Source organism: Hemitrygon akajei, chromosome 21 (genome assembly GCF_048418815.1).
Source record: "Hemitrygon akajei chromosome 21, sHemAka1.3, whole genome shotgun sequence".
NCBI lineage: Eukaryota > Metazoa > Chordata > Chondrichthyes > Myliobatiformes > Dasyatidae > Hemitrygon > Hemitrygon akajei.
In genome coordinates this window covers 855,546-879,642 of record NC_133144.1, presented here as the reverse complement: position 1 = coordinate 879,642, position 24,097 = coordinate 855,546, and the positions used below count along the sequence as shown (strand labels likewise).

The 24,097-nt window shown below is 51.6% G+C and overlaps 1 protein-coding gene across 2 annotated transcripts in view; it reads left to right on the top strand.

Annotated features, from left to right (window-relative positions):
* snx33 (sorting nexin 33) overlaps positions 1 to 24,097 on the top strand; it is a 154,183-nt gene that overhangs the window by 4,419 nt on the left and 125,667 nt on the right. The gene's annotated exons all lie outside the window — the stretch shown is intronic.

Genomic DNA, 24,097 nt, shown 5'->3' with positions numbered 1-24,097 from the left:
AGAGCATGTTAGAGACAGCTAGCTCTCATTATCATGGCTCTCGGGCTCCGGCACTCACCAACCTGAGCTCCAGTTGTGCGGCAGCATGACCATTTGGGTGACATCCCGATGAAGACCATAAGACGTAGGAGCAGAAGTAGGCCATTTGGCCCATCGAGTCTGCTCTGCCATTCAATCATCTGATCCTTTTTTCCTCCCCTCAGCACCACTTCCTGGGCTTGCCCCGTAACCTTCGATGTCTTATCCAATCAAGAACCAATCAATCTCTGCCTTAAATACACCCAATGACCTGGCCTCCACAGATTTATTTATGGTAATAATTTCCACAAATTCACCACACTCTAAAGAAATTTCTCTGCATCTTTGTTTTAAATGGAACCCCATCCTGAGACTGTGCCCTCTTGTCCTAGACTCCCCCACCATGGGAATCATCCTTTCCACATCTACTCTGTCTAGGCCTTTCAACATTCAAAAGGTTTCAATGAGGGTGCCCCCCACCTCATCCTTCTAAATTACAGCGAGTACAGACCCAGAGCTTTCAAATGTTGCTTGTATGATAACTCTTTCATTCCCGGAATTATCCTTGTGAAGGGTCTTGTGCTAAAGTGTGGACTGTTTATTAATTTCTATCGATGCTGCCTGGCCTTCGGAGTTGCTCCAACATTTTGTGTGTGTTACTGTGGATTTCTACCGTCTGCTGAATCTCTTGTGTTAATTGTTTGTTGTGTCACTGTTGGAGCTTTCTGTACTCAAGCCTCTGGAGTCCTGGCCCGTGCTCTGGTTGAGGGTAGTACTGAAGGAAGGTCACACCATGGGAAGGGCAGTACTGAACCGCTCGGGGCTGATATATGTTGTAACTAGTAATAGTTGTACAATACATACAAAATGCAGCATTGATGGATCCAAATAAACATTTTGGGCTGAGACCCTTCTTCCGGGCTGGAGAGGAAAGAGGCAGAAGCCAGAATAATAAGGGGGTGGAGATGGGTGGGAGGGGGAGGGGTGAAGTAAGAAGCTGGGAGGAGTCTGATAGAAGAGGGCATTGGACCATGGAAGAAAGGCAAGAAGGATGATCACCAGAGGGAAGTGAGGAGAAGAGAAGGATGAGAGGGTAACCAGAATGGAGAATGTATGAAGAGAGGAGAGAGGGTAAGTAATTACCGGAAGTTGGAGAAATTGATATTTATACCATCAGGTTGGAGGCTACCCAAACAGAATCTGAGGTATTGCTCCTCTAATCTCATTGTGGCAGTAGAGAGGCCATGGACCGACGTGTTAGAATTGGAATGGAAAGTTGGATGAAATGGACCAGGAGATCCTGCCAAGGTGCTCAGCGAAGCTGTCCCCCAGTCTATGTTGTGTCTCATTCATGTAGAGGAGGTCTTCACAGGAGCACCGGATACAGTGAGTGACCACAGCAGATTCACAGGTGAAGTGTCACGTCACCTGGAAAGCCTTCTTGGAGCCCAGAATGGAGGTGAGGGAGGAGGTGAAAGGGTAGGTGTAGCACTTCTTCCTCTTGCTGGGCTAAGTGCTGGGAGGGAGATTCGTGGGGAATGATGAATGGATAAGGGAATAGCAGAGAGAAAATTCCCTATGGAAAGTGGAGAGTGGGAAGCAAGCAAAGATGTGACCATAAGTCAGAGGAGCAGAAATAGGCCATTCGGCCCATCAAGTCAGCTCCACCATTTCATCATAGCTGATGCATTTCCCTATCAGCCCTGACCTCCTGCCTCTCCCGTGACCTTTCATGTCCTCCTCATCACTGTTCTGAATAGACAACCCTGTTTTGAGGCAATGCTGTCATGTTCAAGACTCCCCCACTTTAGGCAGCAACCTCTCCACATCCACTCTATCTCAATCTTTCAACATTCTATAAGTTTCAATGAGATCCCCTCCTTCTTTTAAAGTGCAGTGAGCCATCAATCACTCATCATACAATAAGCCTTTCATTCCTGGAATCATTCACATGAGCCTCCTCTGAGCATTCTCCAATGTCAACACATCATTTCTGAAATAAGGAGTCCAAAATTTTTCATAATGCACCAAGTGAGGCCTAACCACTGCCTTATAAATCCTCAGCATTATATCCTTGCTTTTATATTCTAGTCCTCTCAATATCAATGCTAACATTACATTTGCCTTTCTCACCACGACTCAACCTGCAAATGAAACTTAAGGGAATCCTGCACAAGGACTCCCAAGTCACTTTGCACCTAGGAATTTGGACTTTTCTCCCTTTTTATAAAATAGTCTATGCTTTTATTGCTTCTACCAAAGTGCATGATCATACACTTCCCATCATTGTATTTCATCTGCCATTTATTTGCCCATTCTCCTCATCTGTCTAAGTCCTTCTGCAGTCTCCATACTTCCTCAAAACAATATACCTCTCCACGTATCTTTGTATCATCTGCAAACTTGGCCACAAAACCATTAATTCCAATTTCCAAATCAAAGACTTACAACGTAAAATGCAATCCCAACACCGAACCTTGCAGAACACCATTAGTCACCAGCAGCCAACCAGAAAAGGCTCCTTTTATTCCCCTCTTTGCCTCCTCCCAATCAGCCATTGCTCTATCCATGTAGTATTTAGCAGCTGAAAATCAAAGTACACAACGTCCACTGATTCTGTTTTGTCGATCCTGCATGCTGACTTTGGCCTATTTTATCATGTGCCTCCAAGTACTCCAAAACCAAATCCTTAACAATCGAACCCAACATCTTCCCAACCACTGTGGTCAGGCTAACTGGCCAATAATTTCCTTCCTTCTGCCTCTCTCTCTTCATGAAGAGTGGAGTGACATTTGCAATTTTGCACTCTTCCAGAACCATGCCAGAATCTATTGATTCATTACTGATGCCTCAACAATTCCTACAGCTACCTCTTTCAGAACCCTAGGGTGTAGTCCATCTGGATCAGGTGACTTACCTACTGTCAGACATTTCATTTTCCCAAATATCTTAGAGTCATAGAAAAGTACAGCACAGAAACAGGCCCTTTGGCCCATCTAGTCCATGCCAAACCATTTAAACTGCCGACTCCCATCAACCTGCACCTCCGTACCCCTACCATCCACGTACCTATCCAAGCTTCTCTTAACCATTCAACTCCAGCTTGCATGAAGCACTTATGCTGACAGCTCGTTTCACACTCATGACCCCCTGAGTGAAGAAATTTCCCTTCATGTTCCCCTTAAACTTTTCACCTTTCACCCTTAACCCATAACCTCTGGTTGTAGTCCCACCCAACTTCAGTGGGAAAAAAAAGCCTCCTTATATTTACCCGATCTATACTCATAATTTTGTATACCTCTATCAAATCTCCTCTCAATCTTATACATTTCAAGGAATAAAGTCCTAACCTATTCAATCTTTCCCTATAACTCAGGTCCTCCAGTCTTGGCAACGTCCTTGTAAATTTTCTCCGTACTCTTTCAACATTACTTGCATCTTTCCTGTAGGTCGGCGACCAAAACTACACACGATACTCCAAAATAGGCCTCACCAATGTCTTATGCAACTTCAACATAACATGCCTACTCAATACTTTGAATTATGAAGACCAATGTGCCAAAACCTTTCTTAACGACTCCCTTCAACAATAATGGACCTGTATTCCCAGATCCCTGTGTTTTGCTGAACCACTCTGTACTGCAGTTTACTGTGTAAGACCTACCCTGCTTAATCCTACCTAAGTGCAACACCTCACAATTGTCTGTGTTAAATTCCATCTGCTGTTTTTCAGCCCATTTTTCTAGGTGGTCCAGATCCTGCTGGAAGCCATGATAGCCTTTCTTGCTGTCTGCTATACTCCCAATCTTGGTGTCACCTTCTCCTTAGAAATAGCAACTAACCCTACTGACACTTTTGAACTACTGGCATGCTGCTAGTGTCTTCCGCAGTGAAGATCGGTACAAAATACTGAATCGGTTTATCCACCATTTCCTTGTCCTCCATTACTACCTCTCCAGTGCAATGTCCAGTGGTCCAAAATCTAATCTCAACTCTTTGTATATCGGAAAAATCTTTTGCTATCCTCCTTGATATGTTCATATTTTATCTTTTCCCTCCTTATGGCTTTCTGAGATGCCTTCTGTTGGTTTTCAAAGTTTCCCAATCCTCATAATTTCTGGTCTTTTATATGCTCTCTATTTTGCTTTTATGTTGGCTTTGACATCCCTTGTCAGTGACAGTAGTGTCATTCTGACTTTAGAAGACTTCTGCTTTGGGATGGATATGTATTCCGAACTCCTCCCAGAAACTCCACCATTTGCTGCTCTGCCATAATCCCTGCCAGTGTCTCCTTCCAGTCAACTTTGACCAGCTCCTCTGTCATGCCTCTGTAATTCCATTTCCTCCACTGTAATACTGCTACTTTGACTTTAGCTTCTCCTTCTCAACTTGCAGGGTGGTTCATCATGTGATCACTGTCTCCTAAGGGCTTCTGAAACAAACCTGGTTCATTATACAACACCCAATGCAGAATAGCTGTTTTCCTAGTGGGCTCAACCACAAGCTGCTCTAAAAAGCCACAGCTTGGGTATTCTAACTATTCTCTCTCTTGGGATCTAAAATCAGCACCAACCTGATTTTCTTAATCTACTTGCATATTGAAATCCCCCATGACTATCATAACATTGGCCTTTTTACATGCCCTTTCTATCTCCCATTGTAATTTGTAGCCCATGTCCTGGCTACTGTTCGGAGGCTTGTATAGAAATCCTATCAAGATCTTTTTACCCTTGCGGTTTCTTAACTCTACCCACAAGGATTCTACATCAGTCAGAGGAAGAGCAGACTGGCCCAGGAGACACCTTCGTTGTTGACAGCAGCACACATGGCACTGAGGTTTTAACACCACACAGACTGACTTGCCTATCCACTCCTTACGGAACTGTTCCTTGTTGAGGCAGTTTGCTGGTGTTCTGCTGGGTGGGTAGTGTCCCAGCGGTGCTGTTGAAGTTCTAAATTTGTTGGGCTGCGGCTCCAGCACTGCGGAGACTGCCTGCTCAGGAGTTACAGCTCGCGAAGATAACCACCTGTTCAAATCACTGACTTCAAAGAACGCTATACAACGTACTTGTCTACTTCAGTCGGTAGGAATGCTGCCATAAAAACCATGGCGGAGACTGTTGGAGGCCCCGAGGGCGTTGCTGCATCAGCGGTTTTGCACGGGAAGACCATTTTCCATTTGAGCTCGGTGAGGGATGTGTCTTTGGCCCTGAGTAGGGGGTTAAGGGTGGGGAGGATTTTCATACAGGTGGAGCTGGTGTTGGCTCACATGTGGATGGTTATACTCTCCACCCCCATATCCCTGACAAGGCCCTCCTCCCCTACCTGCGCTCCCTAGGCAAGCTGAGATCAAAAGTGACCCCAGCGCTGATCCAATTTTCCCCTCGGATCCAATCTCCAGCTTTCTCCCCGTTCCTTCATGCCCTGACCAATCATGAAACTATCAAACTCTTAAATGTACACAAAGACTTGGCCTCCACAGCCACCTGTGGCAAGAAATTCCACAAATTCACCACCACTCTCTACCTAAAGAAATTCCTCCTCATCTCCATTCTAAAAGGACACCCACTTTCTTCTGAGGCTGTGTCCTCTGGTCTTGACTCTCCCACCACAGGAAACATCCTCTCCACATCCACTGTATCAAGGTCTTTCACCATTTGATAGGTTTCAATGTGGTCATTTCTGAATTCTAGTGAATACAGGCCCAGAACCATCAAACGCTCTTCATATGACAGGCCATTCAAACCTGGAATCATTTTTGTGAACCTACTTTGAACTCTCTCCAGTTTCAGCACATCTGTTCTAAGATAAGGGGCCCAAAACTGTTCACAATACTCCAAGTGAGTCCTCACCAGTGCTTTATAAAGTCTGAACATTACATCCTTGCTTTTATATTCTAGTCCTCTTGAAATGAACACTTAACATTCCATTTGCTTTCCTCACCACAGACTCAACCTACAAATTAGCCTTTAGGGAATCTTGCACAAGGACTCCCAAGTCCCTTTGCACCTCAGTTTTTTGAACCGTCTCTCTGTTTAAAAAATTATCAACCATTTAATTTCTGCTACCAAAGTGCAAGAAACTGTATTCCATCTGCCACTTCTTTGCCCATTCGCCTAATCTGTCTTAAGTCTTGCTGTGGCCTGTCTACTTCCTCTAAACTACCTGTCCCTTCAGCTGTCTTCAAATCACCTGCAAACTTGGCCACAAAGCCGTCAATTCCATCATCCAAATCATTGATAAATAATGTAAAAAGAATCGGTCCCATCACAGAACACTGTGGAACACCAGTAGTCGCCAGCAGCCAAAACAGGTTACCTTTATTCCCATTCTTTGCATCCTGCCAATTAGCCACTGCTTTGTCCATTTTAAAATCTTTATTGTAATACTATGGGCTCAAAGGACTTCTGAAAATCCAAGTACACATCATCAACTGATTCCTCTGTCTATTCTGCTTCAAAGAATTCCAACAGATCCGTCAGGAAAGATTTTCCCTTGAGGAAACCTTGCTGACTATGGCCTATTTTATCATGTGCCTCCCAAGTACCCTTAGTAATCGATCCCAACATCTTCTCAACTACTGAGGTTGGACTAACTGGCCTATAGTTTCCTTTCTGGCCTCTCTCCCTTCCTGAAGAGTGGAGTGACATTCGTAATTTTCCAGTCTTCTGGAACCATTCCAGAATCTAGTGATTCTTGAAAGGTCGTTACTAATGCCTCCATGATGTTTTCAGCCACCTCTTTCAAAACTCTGGGATGAACATCATCTAACCCAGGTAACTTATCTGACTTCAGACCCTTCAGTTTTCTAAAAACCTTCTCTTTGGTATGGTAACTTCAGACACCTCATGAGCCCTGACAATTTGAACTTCCACCGTACAGCAAGTGTCTTCCACAGTCAGGACTGATGCAAAATACTTATTCAGTTCATCCGCCATTTCCTTGTCCCCCATTGCTACCTCTCCAGCAACGTTTTCCAGCAATCTGACATCCACTCTCACCTCTCTTTTACACTTTATGTATCTGAAGAAAATTTTGGTATTCTCTTTAATCTCTGGCTAGCTTTCATATTCCATTTTTACCACCTTTATGACTTTTTTTAGTTGCATTCTGTTGATTTTTAAAAGCTTCCCAATCCACTAACTTCCCATTAATTGTTTTGCTCTATTTTATGCCCTCCCTTTGGCTTTTATGTTGCCCTTGACTTCCCTTGTTAGCTACAGTTGTGTCATCTTGCCTTTAGAATACTTTTCCCTCTTTGGGATGTATATATCCTGAGCCTTACAAATTGCTTCTAGAAATTCCAGCCATTGCTACTGTGCCATCAACCCTGCCAGTGTTATTTTCCATTCAATCCTGGCCAACTCCACCCTCGTGCCTCTGTAATTCCCTTTACTCAACTGTAATACTGATACATCTGACTTTAGCTTCTTTTCAGATTTCAGGGTGAAATTGATTATGTTATGATCACTTTTACCTTAAGCTCTCTGATCAATTTTGTTTCACTGCACCCAATCCAGAAAAGCTGATTCTATAATGGGCTCAACTACAAGATGCTCCAAAAAGCCATCTCGTAGGCATTCTAGATATTCCTCCACTGATTTTTCCAATCTATTTGCATATTGAAATTCCCCATGATCTTTTGGCATGCATTTTCTGTCTCCCATTGTAATTTGTAGAGTACATCCTTACTTTTTGGGAGTTTGTATACAACTCACATCAGAATCTTTTTACCCTTACAGTTCCTTAGCTCTATCCACAATGATTCAACACCTTCCACCCCTATGTCATGTCTTTCTAATGGTTTAATTTCATTTTTTAGAATGAGGGCAAGATTATTACATCATCCTGTGAGCTATGGGCCACCCAAGGTGCTAAGCCTGTAAAGAGTTTGAGCATATTCGAAGGTATTTCCCGAACTGCCAGGCTTCTAACTCTGACTTGGAGGCACAGGGTGATACTGCTGGGCCTTCCCTGACTGCCTCCTGCTGTTCCTCCCCTCATCTCCCCTTGCGTGCTGGTAGCAATGGAAGTTGGGGATGGGTGCAGCACAGATGCCAGTGAGGGGTGGGTTCAGGTGATGGGTAGGAAGGCAAAGAAAAAGAAGAAACGTCTCAAAAGTTTTTCCCCCAGAGAACATAGATCATAGAATAGTAAAGCACATTACAGGCCCTTCGGCCCACAATGTTGTGCTGACCCTCAAACCCTGCCTCCCATATAACCCCCCACCTTAAATTCCTCCATATACCTGTCTAGTAGTCTCTTAAATTTCACTAGTGTGTCTGCCTCCACCACTGACTCAGGCAGTGCATTCCACACACCAACCACTGAGTGAAAAACCTTCCTCTAATATCCCCCTTGAATTTCCCTCCCCTTACCTTAAAGCCGTGTCCTCTTGTATTGAGCAGTGGTGCCCTGGGGAAGAGGCGCTGGCTGTCCACTCTGTCTATTCCTCTTAATATCTTGTACACCTCTATTATGTCTCCTCTCATCCTCCTTCTCTCCAAAGAGTAAAGCCCAAGCTCCCTTAACCTCTGATCATAATCCATACTCTCTAAACCAGGCAGCATCCTGGTAAATCTCCTCTGTACCCTTTCCAATGCTTCCACATCCTTCCTATAGTGAGGCGACCAGAACTGGACACAGTACTCCAAGTGTGGCCTAACTAGAGTTTTATAGTGCTGCATCATTACATCGCATCTCTTAAACTCTTATCCCTTGACTTATGAAAGCTAACACCCCATAAGCTTTCTTAACTACCCTATCTACCTGTGAGGCAACTTTCAGGGATCTGTGGACATGTACCCCCAGATCCCTCTGCTCTTCCACACTACCAAGTATCCTGCCATTTACTTTGTACTCTGCCTTGGAGTTTGTCCTTCCAAAGTGTACCACCTCACACTTCTCGGAGGTTGAACTCCATCTGCCACTTTTTCCCTCTTCTTTTCCAGTCACGATGAAGTGACTCAGCCCGAAACATTGACTGTTTATTCAATGTCAATCTCAGGTTCTGGTTTCACTTCAGCCTCGCGCTCCTCATCTACGGGCACCCATACGGAATAGGGTGGGGCAGCAGGAGGATGTCCTGGTGGGTTTGCTCCTGGCCCTGGCCTAGAAGGTCATTCATGGGTTGAGGTGGCGGACAGTCGAGGGCTCTGCCCGGGCTGACTGCCTGCCCCTCTTCTGAGGATACGTCCGTGCCCGGCTGTCCTTGGAGAGGAAGTATGCAGTCGCGATGGGTACAGGGGGAGATTTGTGGGAACAGTGACCCCCCCTCCCCAGGGAATTGACTGTTTCATAGACAGTAATAATCACATTTTAATTTGAATTTATTCACTGTCTTGTAAATACTTGATATTTCTGTTTTATGTATTTGTGTGTAAAAAATCTTTTGCAGTTTTGTTAGAAAAATTGGGGTGGTACTGAGGGGAGAGTCACATTGTGGGAGAGGTGGTACTGAGTGAGGGTCACACTGTGGGGGGGCAGTACTGAGGGAGGGTCATACTGAGGGAGGGTCATACTGTGGGAGGGGTGGTACTGAGTGAGGGTCACACTGTGGGAGGGGCAGTACTGAGGGAGGGTCACACTGGGAGTGATGGTACTGAGGGAGGGTCACTGTGGAAGTGATGGTACTGAGGGAGGGTCACACTGTGGGAGGGGTGGTACTGAGGGATAATCACACTGTGGAAGGGGCAGTACTGAGGGAGGGTCACGCTGTGGGAGGGGCAGTACTGAGGGAGGGTTACACTGGGAGTGATGGTACTGAGGGAGGGTCACACTGTGGGAGGGGTGGTACTGAGGGATAATCACACTGGGAGGGGCTGTACTGAGGGAGGGTCGCGTTGTGGGAGGGGCGGGACTGAGGAAGGGTCACACTGTGGGAGGGGTGGTACTGAGTGAGGGTCACACTGTGGGAGGGGCGGTACTGAGGGAGGGTCACACTGTGAGGGGCAGTACTGAGGGATAATCACACTGTGGGAGGGGGATACTGAGGGATAATCACACTGTGGGAGGGGCGGTACTGAGTGAGGGTCACACTGTGGGAGGGGCAGTAATGAGGGAGGGTCACACTGTGAGGGGCAGTACTGAGGGATAATCACACTGTGGGAGGGGGATACTGAGGGATAATCACACTGTGGGAAGGTCACTGTGCGAGAAGCAATACTTTGGGAGTGTTGTGTTAGGCAGGCACGGTATTAAGCAAAGACTGCAGTGTTTTGTGCATTACTAAGGCTACTGCATGTGTTTTTCTCGGCACTGCCTTATGGCAGATTATAAAACACTTTGGAATGTGCTGAGGTTGCCAAGGACACAATGGCAATTCAGCTGTCTGTCCTATGGACTGAGACCGGATGTGAGTGAGGGACTTTCTGCTGTCACTGGCCATGGGGTCACAAGATGTCCTTGTGGGAGGAGCTGATGCCATTGGCTGGTCAGTATTGATGGCACTAGACTGCCTGCATTTATCTCCCATCCCCAGTTACATAGAACAGTACAGGCCCTTCGGCTCACAACATTGGCCTAGCCCTTTCACCAATCCAAGATCAATCTCACCCTTCCCTTCCATAGAGCCCTCCATTTTTCTATCATCCATGTGTCTATCTAAGATGTCCCTACTGTATCTGTCTCTACCACCACCCCTGGCAGTGCCCATGCACCCACTATTTTCTGTGTTAAAAAATACTACCTGTGACATTCAAGAGAAAATCAGCAGGTACTAGAAATCTGAGCAACACACACAAAATGCTGGAGGAACTCAGCAGGCCAGGCAGCATCTGTGGAAAAAAGTACAGTCGACGTTTCGGGCCGAGATCCTTCTCATTTAGTTTAACCTACGACAACCTTATACACAATCCACAGTTATAACGTTCATGTCATCTTCAAACTTACTAACCCACCCTTGCACTTCCTCATCCAAGTCATTTATAAAAATCATAATGAGCAGGGGTCCCAGAACAGATCCCTGCAGAACCCCACAGGTCACCAAACTCCAGGCAGAATACATTCCATCTGCTGCCAATCTCTGCCTTCCGTGAGCAAACCAATTCTGAATCCATGAAGCCAGGCTTCCCTAGATCCCATGCCTCCTGACTTTCTGAGTGAGCCTGTCAAGTGCCTTTCTAAAATCCATATACACCACATCCACTGCTCTACATTAATCAAAAACACTAGAGGTTTTTGCCAGACTAATTTTCTCCCATTCTGCAGTGCATTCCCGTCGACAGATTCAGGTAGAGTCTGGGCTCTGGAAGGTCCAGGAGTGGCAGGTTTAGGAGGCCTCATCTGGACTGCAGACATAGGGGGAGGTCCTGTTGGGCTAGAACAGAGATGAAAGGGCTGGTGTGAGGTGGCCTCAGTACCTGGAGACAAGGTGTGGAGTGGGGAGTGGTGTTTCTGAAATGGACTCTGTGTTCGTAACTGCTCCAAGCAGGATTCATCACATTTTTAACAAGCAATCAGCATTACCTAGACTGGGCCGACCGGTTTCTGAGGCAGACACATAGAGTTCAGTATGTTAATTTCATACAGTGAAAGGCTGCATCTGCAGACCGCTCATCTTTCCCTGCGCTGATTTCTCTCAAATGAGTCAACAAAGCCTAGAGTCACTGAGAGCTTGCACACACTTCAGTACGAAATAAAGAGGAGTACGCACACCAGTCACCATGGAGATCACAAGCTAACAGACTGGTTAAACAGTGACAGATCGGATCCTAGCAAAACTGTACTCTATAGTGTCAGACCGGTCGGTCACCACTGGTACGTACCCCGGAGTTATACAGTGACAGACCCATCCCCACTGGTACCGTACCCCGGTGTTATACAGTGACAGACCCATCCCCACCGGTACCGTACCCCGGTGTTATACAGTGACAGACCAGTCCCCACCGGTACCGTACCCAGGTGTTATACAGTGACAGACCTATCCCCACTGGCACTGTACCCCGGTGTTATACAGTGACAGACCAGTACCCACCGGTACCGTACCCTGGTGTTATACAGTGACAGACCAGTCCCCACCGGTACTGTACCCCGGTGTTATACAGTGACAGACCCATCCCCACTGGTACGTACCCCGGTGTTATACAGTGACGGACCAGTCCCCACCGGTACCGTACCCCGGTGTTATACAGTGACAGACCCATCCCCACCGGTACCGTACCCCGGTGTTATACAGTGACAGACCCGTCCCCACCGGTACCGTACCCAGGTGTTATACAGTGACAGACCCATCTCCACCGGTACTGTACCCCGGTGTTATACAGTGATAGACCCATCTCCACCGGTACCGTACCCCGGTGTTACACAGTGACAGACCCGTCCCCACTGGTACCGTACCCCGGTCTTATACAGTGACAGACCCATCTCCACCGGTACTGTACCCCGGTGTTATACAGTGACAGACCCATCTCCACCGGTACCGTACCCCGGTGTTATACAGTGACAGACCCGTCCCCACCGGTACCGTACCCCGGTGTTATACAGTGACAGACCCATCTCCACCGGTACCGTACCCCGGTGTTATACAGTGACGGACCCGTCCCCACTGGCACTGTACCCCGGTGTAATACAGTGACAGACCCATCCCCACCGGTACCGTACCCCGGTGTTATACAGTGACAGACCCATCCCAACCGGTACAGTACCCCGGTGTTATACAGTGACAGACCCGTCCCCACTGGTACCGTACCCCGGTGTTATACAGTGACGGACCCGACCCCTCTGGGACCGTACCCCGGTGTTATACAGTGACAGACCCGACCCCTCTGGTACCGTACCCCGGTGTTATACAGTGACAGACCCATCCCCACCGGTACTGTACCACGGTGTTATACAGTGACAGACCCATCTCCACCGGTACCGTACCCCGGTGTTATACAGTTACAGACCCGTCTCCACCGGTACTGTACCCCGGTGTTATACAGTGACAGACCCATCTCCACCGGTACTGTACCCCGGTGTTATACAGTGACAGACCCGTCCCCACCGGTACTGTACCCCGGTGTTATACAGTGACAGACCCATCTCCACCGGTACCGTACCCCGGTGTTATACAGTTACGGACCCGTCTCCACCGGTACTGTACCCCGGTGTTATACAGTAACAGACCCATCTCCACCGGTACTGTACCCCGGTGTTATACAGTGACGGACCAGTCCCCGCCGGTACCGTACCCCGGTGTTATACAGTGATGGACCCGTCCCCGCCGGTACCGTACCCCGGTGTTATACAGTGACAGACCCGTCCCCACCAGTACTGTACCCCGGTGTTATACAGTGACAGACCCATCCCCACTGGTACCGCACCCCGGTGTTATACAGTGACAGACCCGTCCCCACCGGTACTGTACCCCAGTGTTATACAGTGACAGACCCATCCCCACCGGTACCGTACCCCAGTGTTATACAGTGACAGACCCGTCCCCACCGGTACTGTACCCCGGTGTTATACAGTGACAGACCCATCCCCACTGGTACCGCACCCCGGTGTTATACAGTGACAGACCCATCTCCACCGGTACCGCACCCCGGTGTTATACAGTGACAGACCCATCTCCACCGGTACCGCACCCCAGTGTTATACAGTGACAGACCCATCCCCACCGGTACCGTACCCCGGTGTTATACAGTGACGGACCCGTCCCCGCCGGTACCGTACCCCGGTGTTATACAGTGACATACCCGTCCCCACTGGTAACGTACCCCGGTGTTATACAGTGACGGACCCGACACCTCTGGTACCGTACCCCGGTGTTATACAGTGACAGACCCGACCCCTCTGGTACCGTACCCCGGTGTTATACAGTGACGTACCCGTCCTCACTGGTACCGTACCCCGGTGTTATACAGTGACGGACCCGACCCCTCTGGTACCGTACCCCGGTGTTATACAGTAACAGACCCATCTCCACCGGTACTGTACCCCGGTGTTATACAGTGACGGACCAGTCCCCGCCGGTACCGTACCCCGGTGTTATACAGTGATGGACCCGTCCCCGCCGGTACCGTACCCCGGTGTTATACAGTGACAGACCCATCCCCACTGGTACCGCACCCCGGTGTTATACAGTGACAGACCCGTCCCCACCGGTACTGTACCCCAGTGTTATACAGTGACAGACCCATCCCCACCGGTACCGTACCCCGGTGTTATACAGTGACAGACCCGTCCCCACCGGTACTGTACCCCGGTGTTATACAGTGACAGACCCATCTCCACCGGTACCGCACCCCGGTGTTATACAGTGACAGACCCATCTCCACCGGTACCGTACCCCGGTGTTATACAGTGACAGACCCGTCCCCACCGGTACTGTAACCCGGTGTTATACAGTGACAGACCCATCTCCACCGGTACCGCACCCCAGTGTTATACAGTGACAGACCCATCCCCACCGGTACCGTACCCCGGTGTTATACAGTGACGGACCCGTCCCCGCCGGTACCGTACCCCGGTGTTATACAGTGACATACCCGTCCCCACTGGTACCGTACCCCGGTGTTATACAGTGACGGACCCGACCCCTCTGGTACCGTACCCCGGTGTTATACAGTGACAGACCCGACCCCTCTGGTACCGTACCCCGGTGTTATACAGTGACGTACCCGTCCTCACTGGTACCGTACCCCGGTGTTATACAGCGACGGACCCGACCCCTCTGGTACCGTACCCCGGTGTTATACAGTGACAGACCCGACCCCTCTGTTACCGTACCCCGGTGTTATACAGTGACTGACCCATCCCCACCGGTACCGTACCCCGGTGTTATACAGTGACGGACCCGTCCCCACCGGTACCGTACCCCGGTGTTATACAGTGACAGACCCGTCCCCACCTGTACTGTACCCCGGTGTTATACAGTGACAGACCCATCCCCACCGGTACCGCACCCCGGTGTTATACAGTGACAGACCCATCTCCACCGGTACCGTACTCCGGTTTTATACAGTGACAGACCCATCTCCACCGGTACCGCACCCCAGTGTTATACAGTGACAGACCCATCCCCTCCGGTACCGCACCCCGGTGTTATACAGTGACGGACCCGACCCCTCTGGTACCGTACCCCGGTGTTATACAGTGACAGACCCGTCCTCACTGGTACCGTACCCCGGTGTTATACAGTGACGGACCCGACCCTACTGGTACCGTACCCCGGTGTTATACAGTGACAGACCCGACCCCTCTGGTACCGTACCCCGGTGTTATACAATGACGGACCCGTCCCCACCGGTACTGTACCCCGGTGTTATACAGTGACAGACCCATCTCCACCGGTACCGTACCCCGGTGTTATACAGTTACGGACCCGTCTCCACCGGTACCGTACCCCGGTGTTATACAGTGACGGACCCATCTCCACCGGTACCGTACCCCGGTGTTATACAGTGACGGACCCGTCCCCGCCGGTACCGCACCCCGGTGTTATACAGTGACAGACCCATCTCCACCGGTACTGTACCCCGGTGTTATACAGTGACAGACCCATCTCCACCGGTACCGTACCCCGGTGTTATACAGTTACGGACCCGTCTCCACCGGTACCGTACCCCGGTGTTATACAGTGACGGACCCATCTCCACCGGTACCGTACCCCGGTGTTATACAGTGACGGACCCGTCCCCGCCGGTACCGCACCCCGGTGTTATACAGTGATGGACCCGTCCCCACCGGTACCGCACCCCGATGTTATACAGTGACAGACCCATCTCCACCGGTACCGCACCCCGGTGTTATACAGTGACAGACCCATCCCCGCCGGTACCGTACCCCGGTGTTATACAGTGACAGACCCATCTCCACTGGTACCGTACCCCAGTGTTATACAGTTACGGACCCGTCTCCACCGGTACTGTACCCCGGTGTTATACAGTGACAGACCCATCTCCACCGGTACTGTACCCCGGTGTTATACAGTGACAGACCCATCTCCACCGGTACCGCACCCCGGTGTTATACAGTGACAGACCCATCCCCGCCGGTACCGTACCCCGGTGTTATACAGTGACAGACCCATCTCCACTGGTACCGTACCCCAGTGTTATACAGTTACGGACCCGTCTCCACCGGTACTGTACCCCGGTGTTATACAGTGACAGACCCATCTCCACCGGTACTGTACCCCGGTGTTATACAGTGACAGACCCATCTCCACCGGTACCGTACCCCGGTGTTATACAGTTACAGACCCGTCTCCACCGGTACCGTACCCCGGTGTTATACAGTGACGGACCCATCTCCACCGGTACCGTACCCCGGTGTTATACAGTGACGGACCCGTCCCCGCCGGTACCGCACCCCGGTGTTATACAGTGACAGACCCATCTCCACCGGTACCGCACCCCGGTGTTATACAGTGACAGACCCATCCCCGCCGGTACCGTACCCCGGTGTTATACAGTGACTGACCCATCTCCACCGGTACCGTACCCCAGTGTTATACAGTGACAGACCCATCTCCACCGGTACCGTACCCCGGTGTTATACAGTTACGGACCCGTCTCCACCGGTACCGTACCCCGGTGTTATACAGTGACGGACCCATCTCCACCGGTACCGTACCCCGGTGTTATACAGTGACGGACCCGTCCCCGCCGGTACCGCACCCCGGTGTTATACAGTGACGGACCCGTCCCCACCGGTACCGCACCCCGGTGTTATACAGTGACAGACCCATCTCCACCGGTACCGCACCCCGGTGTTATACAGTGACAGACCCATCCCCGCCGGTACCGTACCCCGGTGTTATACAGTGACGGACCCGTCCCCGCCGGTACCGCACCCCGGTGTTATACAGTGACGGACCCGTCCCCACCGGTACCGCACCCCGGTGTTATACAGTGACAGACCCATCTCCACCGGTACCGCACCCCGGTGTTATACAGTGACAGACCCATCCCCGCCGGTACCGTACCCCGGTGTTATACAGTGACAGACCCATCTCCACTGGTACCGTACCCCAGTGTTATACAGTTACGGACCCGTCTCCACCGGTACTGTACCCCGGTGTTATACAGTGACAGACCCATCTCCACCGGTACCGTACCCCGGTGTTATACAGTTACGGACCCGTCTCCACCGGTACCGTACCCCGGTGTTATACAGTGACGGACCCATCTCCACCGGTACCGTACCCCGGTGTTATACAGTGACGGACCCGTCCCCGCCGGTACCGCACCCCGGTGTTATACAGTGACGGACCCGTCCCCACCGGTACCGCACCCCGGTGTTATACAGTGACAGACCCATCTCCACCGGTACCGCACCCCGGTGTTATACAGTGACAGACCCATCCCCGCCGGTACCGTACCCCGGTGTTATACAGTGACTGACCCATCTCCACCGGTACCGTACCCCGGTGTCATACAGTGATGGACCCGTCCCCACCGATACCGTACCCCGGTGTTATACAGTGACAGAACCATCTCCACCAGTACCGTACCCCGGTGTTATACAGTGACAGACCCGTCCCCGCCGGTACCGTACCCCGGTGTTATACAGTGACAGACCCATCCCCACCGGTACCGTACCCCGGTGTTATACAGTGACAGACCAGTCCCCACCGGTACCGTACCCCGGTGTTATACAGTGCCGGCCCGTCCCCACCGGTACCGTACCCCGGTGTTATACAGTGACAGACCCGTCCCCACCGGTACCGTACCCCGGTGTTATACAGTGACGGACCCATCCCCACCGGTACCGTACCCCGGTGTTATACAGTGCCGGCCCGTCCCCACCGGTACCGTACCCCAGTGTTATACAGTGACAGACCCATCCCCGCCGGTACCGTACCCCGGTGTTATACAGTGACGGACCCGTCCCCGCCGGTACCCGCACCCCGGTGTTATACAGTGACGGACCCGTCCCCACCGGTACCCGCACCCCGGTGTTATACAGTGACAGACCCATCTCCACCGGTACCGCACCCCGGTGTTATACAGTGACAGACCCATCCCCGCCGGTACCGTACCCCGGTGTTATACAGTGACAGACCCATCTCCACTGGTACCGTACCCCAGTGTTATACAGTTACGGACCCGTCTCCACCGGTACTGTACCCCGGTGTTATACAGTGACAGACCCATCTCCACCGGTACCGTACCCCGGTGTTATACAGTTACGGACCCGTCTCCACCGGTACCGTACCCCCGGTGTTATACAGTGACGGACCCATCTCCACCGGTACCGTACCCCGGTGTTATACAGTGACGGACCCGTCCCCGCCGGTACCGCACCCCGGTGTTATACAGTGACGGACCCGTCCCCACCGGTACCGCACCCCGGTGTTATACAGTGACAGACCCATCTCCACCGGTACCGCACCCCGGTGTTATACAGTGACAGACCCATCCCCGCCGGTACCGTACCCCGGTGTTATACAGTGACTGACCCATCTCCACCGGTACCGTACCCCGGTGTCATACAGTGATGGACCCGTCCCCACCGATACCGTACCCCGGTGTTATACAGTGACAGAACCATCTCCACCAGTACCGTACCCCGGTGTTATACAGTGACAGACCCGTCCCCGCCGGTACCGTACCCCGGTGTTATACAGTGACAGACCCATCCCCACCGGTACCGTACCCCGGTGTTATACAGTGACAGACCAGTCCCCACCGGTACCGTACCCCGGTGTTATACAGTGCCGGCCCGTCCCCACCGGTACCGTACCCCGGTGTTATACAGTGACAGACCCGTCCCCACCGGTACCGTACCCCGGTGTTATACAGTGACGGACCCATCCCCACCGGTACCGTACCCCGGTGTTATACAGTGCCGGCCCGTCCCCACCGGTACCGTACCCCAGTGTTATACAGTGACAGACCCATCCCCACCGGTACCGTACCCCGGTGTTATACAGTGACGGACCCGTCCCTGCCGGTGCCGTACCAGGTGATATAGATTCACGTTTTGTGTTTGCACAAACCTGTGTGTAAGGGTGATACAAAAGGGCTTATGGGCTTTCATGATATCAACAGACTCAATGAAAGGACTAGTCCAGGGCAGTTGGGAATACAATGTAAGCATTTGAGCGGTTGGAAGATTCGCAAGACAAATGTTTAATTGGGAGTTAGAAAGCTGTTCTGAAAGATCCTGCTTAGTAACGGAGTCCAAGCTCGTCTCTGCCCCAGGCCTCTTTTGAATTCCTGACATCCTGCTGGTGACTGACACAATATTTTTATTCAGTTCATCCACTATTTCTTTGTCCCCCATTACTTCCCTCTCTGGTGTGTTTGTTGTTCAGTGGTCATAAATCCACTCTGCCTGTGGTAGAGTATAGAGAGTGTTCTGGAGTAAAACTGTCCTGGTGAGTTGGTACCTGGAATATTGTGAGCAGGTCTGATCTTCCTCTTCATGATGGAGGTTCATCACATGTATTTCAGGAATTGTCAGGGCTCGTCTATTGAGGGAAATAAACAGTCAACGTTTTGGCCAGCTACTGGCCCAAAATGTTGACTATTTATCTCCCTCCATGGATGCTGCCTGATCTGCTGAGCTCCTCCAGCATTTTGTGTGTGTGTTTCAGATTTCCAGTGTCTGCAGAATCTCGTGTTTATTTCTGTGATGGCAGGCTTGTGCTTTCTGGTATGTCCTGCTTGAGTTTGGAAGAGTTAGATCCATAGGTTTCAATAGGTACATTAATGTCAGGGAAATGTATACAATATCGATCCTAAATTCTTTATCTTCGCAAACATCCACGAAAACGGAGTGTCCCGAAGAATGAATGACAGTTAAATGCTAGAGCCCCAAAGCCCCCCTAACTCCCCTTTCCCACACACAAGCAGCAGTAAGGCAACGAACCCCCCCCAGCAAAATCGCATCGGTGCCCCCCCCCCCCCTCTGAGCACTAAAGCGTGCAGCAAAGCATCAGTAAAGACACAGACTTGCAGACCCCCAAAGTCTACTCACTCACCCGGCTTTCGACATACCACAGGCTCTCTCTCTCTCTGTAATAAGGGAAAAAGAGGTGTCCCCGTTAAGGGGAGACATTACAAACAAGTCACTGGTTTGTGATGTTAAAAGTCTTTTGTGTCACTTTTTCTGGCTCTGAGCCCAGAGAATCAGCCCCGGAAAGGTTCAGGTCTCTAGATAAGTTAGATATGGCCCTTGTGGCTAATGGGATCGGGGGTAGGGAGAGAAAGCAGGTACAGGGTTCTGAGTTGGATGATCAGCCATGATCATACTGAATGGCGGTGCAGGCTCGAAGGGCCAAATGGCCTACTCCTGCACCTATTTTCTCTGTTTCCATGTTTCTAGACACACAGCCTATGGCAGCTAACTTGCTGCTCTGAATGATCTGTGTTCTCCCATGATGCCTCAGTCATCAGCCCGTCTCCAGAGCCACGAGGATCCGTGCTCATTGTTGGCCTGTGTTGGTAGCTGTAAACTTTATCCATATCTGGCCAGTGATATTCAGTGTGCAACTGACAACCTTGTCTACTGTACCCTTGGTGGAAATTGAGGTCCTTCATGCAATTTAAAGGCTGAGGGAGATCTACGTTAAATTATGAGAGTCATAGGTGGGGTAGCTGGTCATTCTTTATCCCATAGCGTGGGCAATCATGGTCTTCCGTTGTTTGTGAGGAAGATGCCCTTCACTCTGTTGTTCTAACTCTTCTTTCTTTCCATGACCATGAGCGTTCTTGGCAACTTTTTTCTTCAGAAATGGTTTGACATTGCTTCTTTCTGGGCAGTGTCTTTACAAGACGGGTGAACCCAGCTGTTATCAATACTCTTCAAATGACCCTGACTAGCCTGCAGACGAGCAGAGGGAAGGAGCACCTAACATCTCCTTTGGGTAGAAATACCAAATACTACAGGGATGAAGTTTATGTGGAGGGGGGTAGGGTTTAAAGTTTAAATGACGGAGCATATCCTGTGACAGAGGCAGAGAGGTGGTAAGGTCCTGCTGGCAAAGTTGAGGAAACTCAGAAAGGGGTTGACCCAGTACCATCAGGAAGGAGGTACAGGAGCATCAGGACTAGGATTGCCTGACTGGGTAACAGTTTCTTCCCTCAAACTACGAGACTAATGAATACCCTCCCACCACAAGGTCTCGTCACTAGGACAGCAAGCTGTTTACTGCTTACCTCTGCTGTACTTTACAAAATGCATTTGGAATTATATTTTATTAACTTATTTATTGTATAATGTTTTCTGTTTATGTGCTGTGTGTGAGTGTTGTGTGGGTGCATCGTGCTCCGGAGAAAGGTTGTTTTGTTTGATCGTGTATATGTACAGTCAGATTACAATAAACTTGAACTTGAATCCTCGCATTACAAGATTATGATGTTGTAGTCGCGTGCAACGCGCTACTAAAGAAACACACGGAGGCAAAGAGAGCTGAACTCGGAATGCCTTTACTGATTCAAAATCGCACGCTTAAATCTCCCCTCCCATGGGCCCCTCGGACTGTCAGACTGTCCCCGGAAGGTCCGCCCCAAGCAGGTAGTTCCAAACGCGCTACCGCGTGTCTGCCCGCGGCTCCCGATGGCGGTTCGAGTCCCGCATGTGCGGGCCGCCATCCCCTCCCCCCAGAAATGTCCATCGGAGGAGTGGAACCCCCAATCTGTGTGGTTTGCCTGGGTGGCCGGCCTCACCGGCGCGGTGCGGGTACCCTCACTGGTTGCTCAATGTCCAGGTGCACCGGTTTGAGGCGGTCCACTGTAAAAGTCTCTTCCCGGCCACCCACCTCCATGACACACGTGGTTCCGTTGTGCCGGATCACCTGAAAGGGTCCCTGGTACGGCTGCTGTAGAGGTGACCTGTGCGTGCCCCTGTGAATGAAAACATACTCACAGTCTCGGAGGTCTTTAGGGGTGAAGGATGGCGTGGGACCATGCCTGGAGGTCGGGTCCGGTGCCAGGGTCCCTACCTTGTCCCGCAGCCTCGTTAGCACCGCTGCTGGAGTTTCTGCCGAACCTCGGGCCTCTGGTACGAACTCGCCTGGGACCGTCGGTGGGGGCGGCGCAGACCAATTCCGCTGAGGAGATGTCCAGGTCCTCCTTGGGGGCTGTGCGGATGCCCAGTAGGACCCAGGGAAGCTCGTCTGTCCAGTTGGGGCCCCTGAGGCACGCCATCAGGGCCGACTTGAGATGCCAGTGGAATCTCTCTACCAAACCGTTGGACTGGGGATGGTACGCTGGGGTGTGATGCAGCTCGGTGCCCAGGAGCTGTGCCAGTGTTGTCCACAAACCAGACGTGAACTGCGCCTCTCTGTCGGAGGTGATGTCCGTTGGGAGGCCGAACCTGCAATGAGTTTGCAATGAGTGTCCTGGCACAGGACTCAGTGGATGTGTCTGCGAGCGGTACGGCTTCCGGCCATCTGGTGAACCTGTCTACCATGGTAAAGATATACCTGGACTTCACATATACACGGTGAACTCCCTTCCCTCGAGGAAGTACCGGAAATGCCGGACAGCCAGGTAGAGCGCTAGCAACTCTCTGTTGAAAGCACTGTACTTCACCTCTGGTGAAGATGCCGGCTGAAGAAAGCGAGTGGTCGCCACTGGTCCTTGACGAGCTGCTCCAGGGCTCCTCCGACTGTGAGTGCCGTGGGTACATCGACTCTCGGGTGCACTAGGAGAGCCGCCTTTGCCAGCGCCTCCCTGGCCTGCTCGAACACCACCGTGGACTCAGCGTCCCATGCCACTTCCTTGGCCTTGCCAGCCATCAGGCTGAACAAGGGTCTCATCATGCGGGCCGCCGCCGGCACAAACCGATGATAAAAGTTGACCATCCTTATGAACTCCTGCAGGCCCTTGACCGTGCTGGGCTTGGGGAACTGGCGGATGGCCTGGACCTTGACCGTGCTGGGCTTGGGGAACTGGCAGATGGCCTGGACCTTGACTGTGCTGGGTTTGGGAACTGGCGGATGGCCTGGACCTTGACCGTGCTGGGCTTGGGGAACTGGCAGATGGCCTGGACCTTGACTGTGCTGGGTTTGGGAACTGGCGGATGGCCTGGACCTTGACCTTGCTGGGCTTGGGGAACTGGTGGATGGCCTGGACCTTGACCGTGTTGGGCTTGGGGAACTGGCGGATGGCCTGGACCTTGACCGTGCTGGGCTTGGGGAACTGGCGGATGGCCTGGACCTTGACCGTGTTGGGCTTGGGGAACTGGCGGATGGCCTGGACCTTGACCGTGTTGGGTTGGGGAACTGGCGGATGGCCTGGACCTTGACCGTGTTGGGCTTGGGGAATTGGCGGATGGCCTGGACCTTGACCTTGCTGGGCTTGGGGAACTGGCGGATGGCCTGGACCTTGACCTTGCTGGGCTTGGGGAACTGGCGGACGGCCTGGACCTTGACCTTGCTGGGCTTGGGGAACTGGCGGATGGCCTGGACCTTGTCCGTGTTGGGCTTGGGGAACTGGCGGATGGCCTGGACCTTGACCGTGTTGGGCTTGGGGAACTGGCGGATGGCCTGGACCTTGACCGTGTTGGGCTTGGGGAACTGGTGGATGGCCTGGACCTTGACCGTGCTGGGCTTGGGGAACTGGCGGATGGCCTGGACCTTGACCGTGTTGGGCTTGGGGAACTGGTGGATGGCCTGGACCTTGACCGTGCTGGGCTTGGGGAACTGGTGGATGGCGTGGACCTTGACCGTGTTGGGCTTGGGGAACTGGTGGATGGCCTGGACCTTGACCGTGCTGGGCTTGGGGAACTGGCGGATGGCCTGGACCTTGACCGTGTTGGTTTGGGGAACTGGCGGATGGCCTGGACCTTGACCGTGTTGGGTTGGGGAACTGGTGGATGGCCTGGCCCTTGACCGTGTTGGTTTGGGGAACTGGCGGATGGCCTGGACCCTGACCGTGCTGGGCTTGGGGAACTGGCAGATGGCCTGGACCTTGACTGTGTTGGTTTGGGGAACTGGTGGATGGCCTGGACCTTGACCGTGCTGGGCTTGGGGAACTGGCAGATGGCCTGGACCTTGACCGTGTTGGGCTTGGGGAACTGGCGGATGGCCTGGACCTTGACCGTGTTGGGTTGGGGAACTGGCGGATGGCCTGGACCTTGACCGTGTTGGGCTTGGGGAACTGGCGGATGGCCTGGACCTTGACCGTGTTGGGTTGGGGAA